Source organism: Phalacrocorax aristotelis, chromosome W (assembly GCF_949628215.1).
Source record: "Phalacrocorax aristotelis chromosome W, bGulAri2.1, whole genome shotgun sequence".
Lineage (NCBI taxonomy): Eukaryota > Metazoa > Chordata > Aves > Suliformes > Phalacrocoracidae > Phalacrocorax > Phalacrocorax aristotelis.
Genome location: NC_134310.1, coordinates 27,129,230 through 27,141,353, shown reverse-complemented (window position 1 = coordinate 27,141,353; position 12,124 = coordinate 27,129,230). Strand labels below are relative to the sequence as shown.

The 12,124-nt window shown below is 36.9% G+C and overlaps 1 protein-coding gene and 1 long non-coding RNA gene across 5 annotated transcripts in view; one reads left to right on the top strand and one right to left on the bottom strand.

Moving 5' to 3' along the window:
• The window catches only part of LOC142049855 (uncharacterized), a 704,768-nt gene that overhangs the window by 275,808 nt on the left and 416,836 nt on the right, over positions 1 to 12,124 (top strand). The window lies entirely within an intron of this gene.
• Positions 9,999 to 12,124, bottom strand: part of LOC142049846 (transportin-1-like) — a 72,883-nt gene continuing 70,757 nt past the window's right edge. For all 4 annotated transcript variants that reach the window (XR_012657841.1, XM_075077942.1, XM_075077943.1 and 1 more), the window contains one exon: positions 9,999 to 11,610. The gene's annotated coding sequence lies outside the window, so the exon portion shown is untranslated. The remainder of the gene's footprint in view (positions 11,611 to 12,124) is intronic.

Sequence of the window (12,124 nt, the reverse complement as noted above, 5' to 3'; positions counted from 1 at the left end):
GGGTGCACTTGGTGGGTGATGCGGGAGGATGGAGAAATCCGATGTGTGCCTCAAGGGGATTTGATTTTGGGTGAAAACAGTCAATGAACTGAATGGCACAATGTGAACTGCTATATAATACTGTGTGTCACCTCTGTGTTGTATCAATGATATCAGAGTACGAGCCTCCCAACCCATGGAAGATCAACTATGAAACAAGCCGTGCAGCAGTGATGGAATGATGACTGACTCGGTATGCAGCAACCCAACGCCACACACACCATCTCTCCCACCCGGAAAGACTGATACGGCAGATGGAGCCCAGAGTCATGGACTGCGTGAACTCAATGGACATTTTAATGGACATTTTACAGGGAAGATCCATGAACTAAGGGAATGATGTCTGTGTATTATGTTAAAGGATGGGAAGGGGAGGGGTGGTGGTTGGTACGGTTGTATTGCATCATATGGGACCTGGGCATGGTGTAAATGGTATGGAATAAGGGGTGGAGAATGTGCTGGTTTTGGCTGAGAAGGGGTTAATTCTCCTCACTGTGGGGGTCAGCTACCTTTCCAGCTTCCCGCGCTCTGCCGCGTGGCGTGGCAGGGGGGGCTGGGAGGGGCAGGGCCATGGTGGGGGCGGCTGACCCCGACTGGCCAATGGCAGGTTCATTCCATACCATGTGACACCATGACCAGTATATTGAGGGGGGGCAGTGGCAGCGCGGAGGCGGCGCGGCGTCGGGTCGGCGGGCGGCGAGCGGCTGCGGCGCGTGCAGTTTGTTCCGGCGGTTCGTTCCCCCTCTCCCCTCCCTTCCTTTCCCCCTCCCCCGGGGCTTTGCGCCTCTCGTTGTTCTCCTTTACATTGCATTTCTACTGTTGTTTCTTTTAATTTTCATTATTAAACTGTTCTTATCCCAACCCACGAGCGTTACCCTTCTGATTCTCTCCCCCATCTACCGGTGGGGGAGTGAGCGAGCGACTGTGGGGGAGTGAGCGAGCGACTGTGTGGGGCTGAGCTGCCGCTAAACCACGACACTGCTCCACCGCGGACCTCCATGGGCTGCAGGGGGACAACCTGCCTCACCATGGTCTTCACCCCAGGCTGCAGGGGAATCTCTGCTCTGGCACCCAGAGCACCTCCTCCCCCTCCTTCTTCCCTGACCTTGGTGTCTGCAGAGTTGTTTCTCCCACATATTCTCACTCCTCGCTCCCAGCTGCTGTTGTGCAGCAGTTTTTCCCCCTTTAATATGTTATCACAGAAGTGCTACCACCATCACTGATGGGCTCAGCTTTGGCCAGCGACAGGTCCATCTTGGAGCTGGCTGGAACTGGCTGTTGAACATGGGGGCAGCTTCTGGCATCTTCTCACAGAAGCCACCCCTGTAGCCGCTGCCCGCCCCCACCCTCCCCCCACTACCAATACTCCACCTTCATCACTCTTCTGCTCTGTTGCTACCAAAAGCATGTTTCATCAAATCAGCCATAAATCAAATGGAAGGATTAGAAAGCATTAGTTAACATCAGTAGCTACAAACTGCTACAGTTTACTGGCTGTAAATTCCATTTTGACTCTTTCCAGTCACACTTCAGCCCTGCATGAAAAATCCTTTGCGATTTGTAATATATTCAAGGAGATGCTTTACTACAGATACACCATACTAAGTTTTCTCATCTATATTCTACATAAGAGGGGAAAACAACATGATAAATTATTATGCTGTAATAATATCAAGTACCCATGTACTCCTGCTCAAATTTTGGCTAACAGCTCATGCTAAGGCCTGATGCATGCTGGGAGCGGCACCATTAGGTCAAAGCGAGGGCACTGGGTAGGCAGGACAGGGGGCCAGAAAGAGCTAAAGGGCCATGATGCAGCCATTATCACCTGCATATTGGTGTCTCTTGCATCCATCATCTTTGCATATTAAGTGTTTGGCAGTTTCATCAGAATCTGCTAACTCATGGAAATGGTATAGACCAAACCTCCAAGCTTACCCAAAAAGCTTTTCCAGTGGATCCAACAGCAGCTGGACTGCTGAAGCTTTCCTGCTTCCCAATGTGATAGAGGGAATGCCCGCACTGTGATGGAGGAGGAAGGATGGGCACTCTCACTCTTGGCTAGGGAACTAATCTTGCTCATAGGTGCACGAGTTAAGAGTTACGGGTTATGAGTTGCAAGTTATGAATTGGAGAACTTGCAAGTGAGAAACCTCATAACTTGAGGGGTGAATAACTTAATTCAGGTGATAGACTAGTCTGGGGAAAGGGGACGGAGCCCTTGTTTGTTGTGTTATATTTCTTAATGAGCTCATAAAATAAAGTTTAATTTACAGAGTATGTTGGCCTATAAATTTGAGAGATCTAAATGGACCGTGACAACCCATTCAATGGCTAGCTGAATTTATACTGTTGATGTATCAATATATTTGATATTGCATACATATGCTTTAGGTACTTACCTTCAAATATGTCAGTTTGAAGCAGCTTATTTGCAGTCAACTAATAAAAAAAAACTAAATGAAGAGACTTAAGTGTTTAAAGGATTTGAATTAAATGAAAAGCAAACAAACTTGAAGTGTTCAGAAGAGCAAGCTCTGATTGTATAACTTCACCTAGTACCAAAGTGCTCCATAGTACATACTACACAAGCAAAATGTGGTGTCCCGATCACAAAGATCTCCAGTCAGGTTATAATATATAACAGAAACAAAAGGTAACTTCTGTCATAAAGGTCTGAAGCTACACTAGTAAGATTACATGGTACCTCAGGAAGGTATTCTTAGTACAGCATAGTGGAATAAATGGTGCTTGTGTTTTTAATTGGACCAAATAGAGCTTTTAAGTTATTACTATACTAACAAAGAGCAAATGCAATGGCTCAGGATTAAGTTTTATGAAAGATAGTAAATGAAATAATGAAGAGATATTAGCCTGGACAGAATTTTTAGCTAAGTAAGAAGCTGCCATTTGAAATGCTGCAAAAGAGGTAAACCAATTTGCTTATACAGGTACTGAAGTAGGATTGCACATTAAAAATCAGAATGGCAGTACGGAGAGGATAGGCAGTAAATGGGTCACATTTGGACAGAAGTCATGATATGTGAAAAGAATTCTAACCTTTGATTCTTCACAACATCCATAGGTGTACATACTAGTGCTTACCAATGGCAGTCGCCAGCTTGAGCAACTGGAAGACACACATAAACTTCATAGTATCCTTATCACCCTGACAAAAAACTTAAAGCCTAAGTGCTTATGGAGATGACTTGTATTAATAATGATTTAGAGGACCTCCTGCCTCCACACACATTGAGTAACATCCTGTTATTTCTGCCAAATTTGAAATTAAGATAATGAGGTTTTTTTATTTTAATAAATAGTCAAGATGCCCATGATTCTTAATTAGACAAGCAAAGCTCTGAGTTGTACCATTGGGCAATTATTTGACTAAACCCTCTGTTAAACATTGCCATTTTATGGACTGAGAAACAGCGGTGGTCCAAGGTTCCAGTTAGCTTCCATCTGGTTTTGGCCCAAAGACAACAGTTTTGGTGCGTAAGCAAAACTAAAATTAGCTACATTATCTTATAGCAGAGTACTGGAGAACGTGATGCAACTATCTTACTCCCTTATGCTAAGGTATGTAAAGAATTAAAGAAAATGGATACTTGAATTCTTACTTTGTCATGCGATTCATCTGTTCTTCCAAAGTATTTCCAACACTAGAAGGAAAAGGTGCACACATTTACAGGCCTAGGGTTATTTTGGACATGGCTCCAAAAATGTTTATTTGAGCAAGTACATTTCAGAATTAAAAAAAAAATACATACGCAAGACTGTGACCATTATTGTGCTAAGGAGAAAAAAAAATAATATGCAAGATGGCTCAAAGTTTCCTTTTGAGAGATGATCAAGTTAAAAGAAGGCACTGAAAGATGCCTTGTGTCAAGATGCAGTTCTGGGAAGAAAAATACCACTTCAAAATTTAGTTGTAAAATATTTTGCCTTTTTTTGTTGTTGGTTTTAAATCAAATCCCTTTTTCAGTTTTGTGTTGTTTTTTTTTTTAACGGTCTCATTTACTGTTTGAGTTTTCAAACTAAGGAACCCTTCAGGTTCTATATTTGCAAGCCACAGAATCCCCTGAGGTAGTCAACATGAATGTAAATCAGAAAGATAACTTGAGAAAACTGCAAATTAAATATGTCCTACATGTAGGGCATTCTTTGACAATCATTTCAAGGTAAAAGGACTGGCAAATTACATTGCTTCTCATTGCGTACGGTACTTTATCAGAGAAACAAAATTCTATTTGGCATTTGTATTAAGCGCTGGGGGAACAGGGACAATTAAAAAATATTGATATCCGTGATAGTAATACTGCAGTAGTTATGTATCCAAATTAACCTGTATGCTGTAAACCCAGGGGAAGACTAAGTTCCCCTGTATATTTAATAGAGGAAACATGGCTATCCATTTTGCCAAGGGGCAATAAGAAAAGGAGACATGGGTAAGACTGTCAGTGTAACACTTTGAGAGTTTTACTTTCATATTTTAAATATAAATTAAGATTTGACAAATTATTTATACCTGAAGCTATAAAATAAATACCTCCATTTTTACTTTTAGGATTAAAAAAAGAGTCTGGCAAAAAAGAGTTAGTGTCACAAAAAACCCTGAAAAACTGTATTATTCAAAAGTAATTCCTTATATGCCATCACTTTTATATATATGTTAATAAATGTGCAACATACTTGTATCTGTTTTCCTTAAAATGTAGGCTGATTATTGGAAAAATGCTTCTTCTTAAGCCTGCCATTAATCAGGTTAATATTTGTGTGTCTTTGGGGAGGTTTCAATGGTATATATTTCTCATGTTACGCAAAACAAGGGCAAATGCCTCTGAAAGAAGTGCATTTTACATATTAATACTTTATATAATCAGTATGTTTCATTGAGTCATTCAGAGATAACAAAAGCTACCAACACCTCTTCTGTAAGCCTTTAACATATATGAGATTAATTTATGCACACAATATTCCTATTGAAATGCTTTATTTTTCATTCAGGTACATCTTTAAATGAGATGCATTTTTTTTCCTGAGAAAAAGTAATAGCATGACATGTCGAAAAGACAATCCTTTGCACTGTTGCAGTCTGACCACAAACTTAAATAAGTGAAATGAATGTTATGATTAAGATGCTAGTACTTACTCTACTCATTTGTATATACAAGTAGTAATTAACCTCAGACTCAAAAGTAAAAGCCGTAGCTTAATATCAGATTCTGAGTCAAGAGGCAGACGCTTTGTTCAAGCCTCCCACTGACAGAATGGGAGTGGGGAGGGCTATTTGAAAGAAGACACCCCACCACCCCCAGTCACTGGTGTACTCATGTCTTATAGCCAACAGGAACTGATCTCTCTTCTAATCAATTTGGTCTCTACACACCTACATTGCTGTCAACAGCTATTCCATGGCCTTCTCTTTCCTGGAAGCAGAAATCGAAGTTCTTAGTTAAGCAGACTTTCAGCCAAGTATGCAGCAATTAATTTCTACTATAAGTTTTATTATGAATTTACTTAGCAGTTATATAATGACAATGCATTTTATTAATCATTACAATACAGAAGCTACCTGTGCTACACATATGCAATTGTCTAGATTGTCTGTGTGTTATTGACCAACTGTTAAATATTGGAAGTGAACATAAAAGATTCAAATCAACATGGGTGGATTTTGTCTAGAGAGCTACTACTGTTTGTTTCATACTTTCATTTTAGAGACTCATGTATCAGGAAGTTATGTAAGTTGAAGAACAGACCTTTAAACAAGATTTGGTTCAAGGTCTTGAATAGTTTTCATTTATTGTTAGTTTATTCCTATGCTTATTCACAAGTAATGAGAATGATTCCCCCCCCCCCATTTGGTCAGACTTAGCAAGCATCAGGTGTTCCAAACAAAAAATACAGTTAACGTCGCATTTCTCAGTAGTAGAGCACTTACTGGTATCACCCAAACATTAATTTCAGTTCAGGTAAACCTCCTATGTCTACATTTATCTGCCCCCAAGCAGCATGAAACATCTAAATTGAATTGACCTGAACTTATCTAAAGATCAATTTCATTCAGATAAAATGAAAATCCTCCTCATTCAAGAGATTCCAGAACTGACACGTGAACCAGAAGAGCACCCTAGTGAGTCAGGCAAAACAAACTGAACATGAAGTTTTCATCTTTCATTAACAATTGGAATGAAACATCTATATTTAAACAACTTTATTAACATAGTCAAGCAGTGATTAACATTCACATCTATTATGTCACAGCATACAAATGTAAATACAAAATTACTACAGTACAATATATATTCTCTGCATGATCCAAAATATTTGGTGGCCCCAAAAACTCTTTAAAATTCAGCAGTTTATAAAAAATTAAAACCATATTCTATTTAAAATCAAGTTCTGTTAGCAAATAGGCAGACTTCAAGAAATATCACTCAGTTTAGTACAGTTTGAGAGGTTGCAGGAGGATGTTTGAAGGAAACATTCCAACATTGTGACAGATACAGAAACATCAGTTTCAAAGCTTTCAAGCAAGACTCATACAATCTAAGTTGTCAGTAGAAAGATCAGTCATCTTTAATTTTAAACTATTTTATATACAACATCCAATAAAAAAATTTTAGAAGTGTTTAGTATTAGTAAGTCAGACATACATAGCTAGCTATCTCTTCCCATGAAAAAAGATAGTATTACACTGGAGATTTCAACAGCCAAATAAACTTGCTTATAACCCATCTTTTTTTCTAATCACCATCCCTGTAAAAATCACCCAGGCCTTCTCAGTTTTATTGCTCACCCAAAATAAGGAATTAGATACCTAAGGTGAAAGTAGCACAATAGAACCAGCTTATAGAAAAGTGATAGTATAAGTGTTGAATTTTTGAGACATGGATTTGGCTTACTTAAAAAGTACACTGTAACACCACACAGGGATTCATCTTTTATAGAGCCATTTTAACTTCCCTCACATAAATACATTCAAGTAAGTATCCATCCTTATTATTTTAGCAGAATATACTCTACAAGGCAAGCAACAGGAATACTCATCTCAGAATTTCCCATTTAAACTAATTATCTAAAACTGGCAAGCTCCAAGCATTAAGTGCAAAGAGCAAGCATCAGCAGCAGACCAAAAAAGTGTCTGTTGGAGAAGAATACTTAGTAGACTGATTGATGCAAGTCATTCTGGCACATGTATAGGTGAGTGAAATACACAGCTACTGATTGAGCTTTATTTACTCAAGATGAGGTTACTGGAAATACATAATACATCACAAATACATATACAAACTACATCAGCATCTATCTGAAATAACTGCAGGATGTTTTGCAGTTTACTGCAGTCATTTCACTGTAGAGCTTAACCTTTATTTAAGATAAAAAGTTACTCTTTAGACCCTATATAGGAGCTTTATGCATTTATCCTCATGAAAGAGAAAATTGAAGCAATTACTGTTAAGTTGCAACTTCTTTCCTTGATAAAATCCGAAACAAGATTTCCAATACAATGTTACATTTAAAGCATTTTTCAAGAAATATTTCAGTTGTTTGAATATGGATACATTTTCATCAAGGGAGGAATGTTTTTGCACTTTTATCTATTAATACATTCAATATGAATAAAACAGGTGAAGCAAACGTCATTATTGTCCAACAGTAGAAGGTTAGAGTAAGTTTAAGACAGAGGAGCTGCCTAATATGAAATACATAAACTGATATAATTAAGACACATTTTTATAAGCATGTGTTCTGAACAAAAAGGGTACAAGAGTATTCACCTGAGATAATGTTAGCATTTGAATATTTCTAAGTAGCAATGAGTTTCACTTGAGGAAAGCCACTTGAAGCTTTAATATACATTTTACTATTATACAATATATGCAGTTTAAGTAATTAAGATTGATGTTAAAATAAGAGTCCTAAAAAAAGAAATCACAGTATCAATATTGTTAGTTTCAAAATTTATGCTACTTCATAAGTTTAAATTATAATGATTATAAATTTTAAACCCATTCTTCCAAAACTGATCTTTTGAGCACAGGCTTTAAGGAGCAATAAACTAAAGCATAATAATTAGCTTATTAAAATTTATACATATTCACCAATTTAGAAAATAATCAAGCTTCGGGAAAAATTTACAAAATTCATTATTTTTGCTTGCACTGATTAAAATAATGAAATATTTAATCTTTTCTCCTAAATGAAAAGAGCTGTTTCCTGAATGTGGAATGAAAAAAATTTAGTATTGAACTTCTAATTTAACAGCAAATTAGAACTGCCAAAAAGATGCATTTCATAAGGATTTTAAATACCCTTTCTGTTACCAACTTAGGTTGATCAGCAGCTTTTCTTCACTCTCTGAATCCTTCAAAAAGGGAAGCTCAAAACAGGAAAAAGGCATATATAAAAACAGCAAACACTGACCTCCTGAGGTTCCTACAACAAAAATATTCAAGTAGAAAATCTACGCCGTTACTTAACAGCAGCTATTTCTGTAGTTTAGCAGACTAACAGCACTTTATTCAGTGTGTAAGGAATAAAAGAAGCCATGCTTTTAGCATGCTAAGAGGCAGAAACACTGGAATGTAACAAACTCACAATTGCACTAGTATAAACATTCAGTCAACATTCAAGAACTGTCAAGAGTACACCACAAGAATTAAAATACTTTTTATCTATCCCATTATCGAACTATAACTGTTAACGTCGATTCAGAACTTTTCTTACCTCAGATTAAACCCTAAATGGCTTCTGCAATCTCTGCGCTATATTATGCATTAGGAATACAGTTTATTTGCTTTAAAATATAGCACAAGAGAACTTACTGATACAAAAGACTATTTTGTCAGTACAGTTTATTTTTGCCTTAATTATTTTCCTTGCTGTTATACCATATCATTTCACATCTGTACAAATACCTATTAAAATACTATGTATAAAAGGGGCATGCTAAGCTAATCTGAGGTGGAGTGGTTTTGTTTGGTTAAAGAGGCTTTCTGAAATTTAAAAAGTTTAACTAAACTCAGATTCTAGCTGTAATGCTACAGTATTGTTTGGGTAAGTTTCCTATTCTACAAATTTTTTAAAATGTAATTTCTCTGAAACTCTTCCCTAATGTTCAAACACGCTGAAAGTTAAAGCAAGTTTGCATCTAAAATAATACCATATCTTGCTAAATTTTAAAGTTTGGTGTTTTTTTTCTCTTCTTTCAGAATTTGGTTCTGAAGTGTTTTTAGTGACTAAAGCTATTATTAATTTACTTCGGCGTTATTAGTTAATGAGGAATTTTGCATTTGCTACCAAAGCAATGTAATTTGAAAGCAAGTTATCACATGCAATTTTGACACCACCACCCCCCCCCCCACCCCCCCCCCACCCCCCCCCCCCCCCCAAAAAAAAAAAAAAAAAGGGTGGTGGTGGTGAGAATGGGTCACATTTAAAACGTGCATGCTATCATGCATTGAAAAAAACCAAAACTCTTTAAACAGCATCTATAAGTCCACACTCATACAGCTCAAACTTCAGTGCAATGGCTAAATCATTTAACACTCAAAGAACAGCACCATGCAAATAGCAGCAAGTTCTTAAACAAAAAAACCACCCACCCTAAAAAAGCCAAAACAACAAAAACCCCAAAACACAAACAACCCCAAACTGTTATCCAATATTCAGTTTGGCAATGCAAAGGTGAGAAACAATCTATAAAAAGGCCGTTATGGCTTAGTTTTGTCTTGCAGGTTAATTATGCAGCACTTGAAAATGGAAAGGTGCGGCTTCACCTCTGACCAGCAGAGTTAAAAATCTCTCCATTTTCCTTTATCATCATGGGCTACTCTTTAGGCAGTCTAAATTAATAAAGACTTGCCACTTTCAGATGAACAGAAGGATCAAGTGTACCAGTTAGGATTTCACATTCACAGTACATAAGAAAATACACATGGAAAGAAAAGTAAAGGGTTAACTTAAGGATTTATTCACAGGAATACATGTAAGTAGAGAAAGGAAAAAAACACATCAAACAAAAACACCCAAACCAAAACATCAACAGAAAAGCTAAACAAATGAAGATGATCCAAATCAACTTTCACTCTGTAGCTTTAAACTTGCACCCATGTGCATTTAACTACATCAAAGGGCCACCAACATGCGCAGATACATTTTAGATACCCTGCATTACATCCAATAATTTAAACATCTCTAAGATCATGCTGTGAACAAAAAGAAAGCATAAAAGGTAATACATTGAGTGGGAATAAACACAAATATAGCAATCATGTAATTAACTTCTACAATTGTCTTTATGTGCTAACATTTATGCAGCCTTTAACGGGTTTACCACGTAACTAATTTTTAGAGATTCTGCTAAAAATCACTAATATATAACCGTGCAGAAAGCACATTACACTGACAGCACAGAGGCAAATATTTTGCAGTTATATCAGCTTTCCACATTGTGCAGGTTACACACAATACAATATCAATCTGAATCTTAACAGATGCTAAAAAGGTATTTCAAGGCCTAATTGTTAACTACAGCACTTTATATCTATATTCTTAATAAAAATAAGATCCACAGAATCTAAGAAAGGAATTTTAAATGCAGGGCTATATTGAATTGGTAAACTGCAACACAAGACTGGCGCAACATAGGTAAATGTATACCAATTTCACTCTATGTGATGCAAAAGCATGCTACTTTTCCACTAATTTAAATTACTTCTGATCACTATGAGCCAGAATTCATGCCTGAACCCTAAACTGCACATTAAGAATAATGCCTTACTCTAGAAATTAAATCTAATGAAGTATGATAACCAAATCATATCCACTACTTAAATTTTTTTTAAAAATGTAAAAATTAATATGTCAATCTTTCCTTTGAAGTGTCTCTCCCCTTACCCCAAAAATAAAAGGAGTGACTCTTGGCAGCTTGCAGGTTGCTTCATTTTGTTCAAGTTAACCTTTATTAATTTACAACTGGGTTTCTATATTATACACTGCAAGTGCCTGCTCCTAATACAGACACAAGCTGCATTTTAACTGTACTAACTTAATTTGTTCAGTTATTCATTAACATGCAAATTACCTAGGAAACCCATCAAACAGGATGAAAAAAAATGTAGAAAACCCTTACTTAAACATAAAAGAAAAAAAAAAAGAAAGCATTTTACTGTTTGTGACCCCCATTCTTAGGTTTCCTTTATTGTGTGCAAAATAGTTTTCTTCTTCATGTATCCCTATGGTTCAATTATACGGTTCTTATTTTGGTACAATTCCCCACAATAGTCCAGAATGTGCTCTTTTATTAATATTTTTTTCTTCTTCTTCTTCACATCCAGTGCAGAGCTGTAACAGGAGACAGATTTCTACCCACAAAAGCTCCAGATGTTAAAACATTTCCCAACATCGACTTAATACAGTGACAGCAACACCTCCCTCCCACCCCTCCCCAGTAGGGTTGGGATTGTACTGTATTCCCTACTGGTTTACCCTTCCCCCCAGTAAAGGGTAACATTTTCCCTGGGTGCAGAGGCTCCTTCATAGTCTCCCAGACTGAGGGACCTGTAAAAGAAAAGACAGAGGTATTAGTTAAATCTTATCTTGAACCTTAACTGACAGATCAGTACGTAAACAGAGAACTTTTTTGCCTTTTTTAAAGCGGTAGGTGCCAACCTTTAACTTCAAAATGAATTTATGCCTAGATTTTCCCTTTTAGGTCTGTTTATTTAAAGCTACACTGACAGTTCCACTATTGTGGCTAAGCTTATATTTAAGATAAAAGCAGTCGTATATTCGAACAAGCTTTTGCCTTTTTCATACAAGGTTATGAGGTAGTTATGACATGGAGAAATAATATTAAACATACCTTCTACTGACCTAACAATTTAACTTTTAGGTGGATTAAACAAGATAGCCATAGTGTCTCCTCAGTACAAACTGAGAATAATTGACAATTTTACCACTTTGGATTCCTCTTCATTAGGATAAAAAACCCCCACTTATTTCAGAACTAAAATCCCCTCATTTATAAATATGTAAATGTTTGAAATTGGTTTATTTTTAATCCATTGTTCAG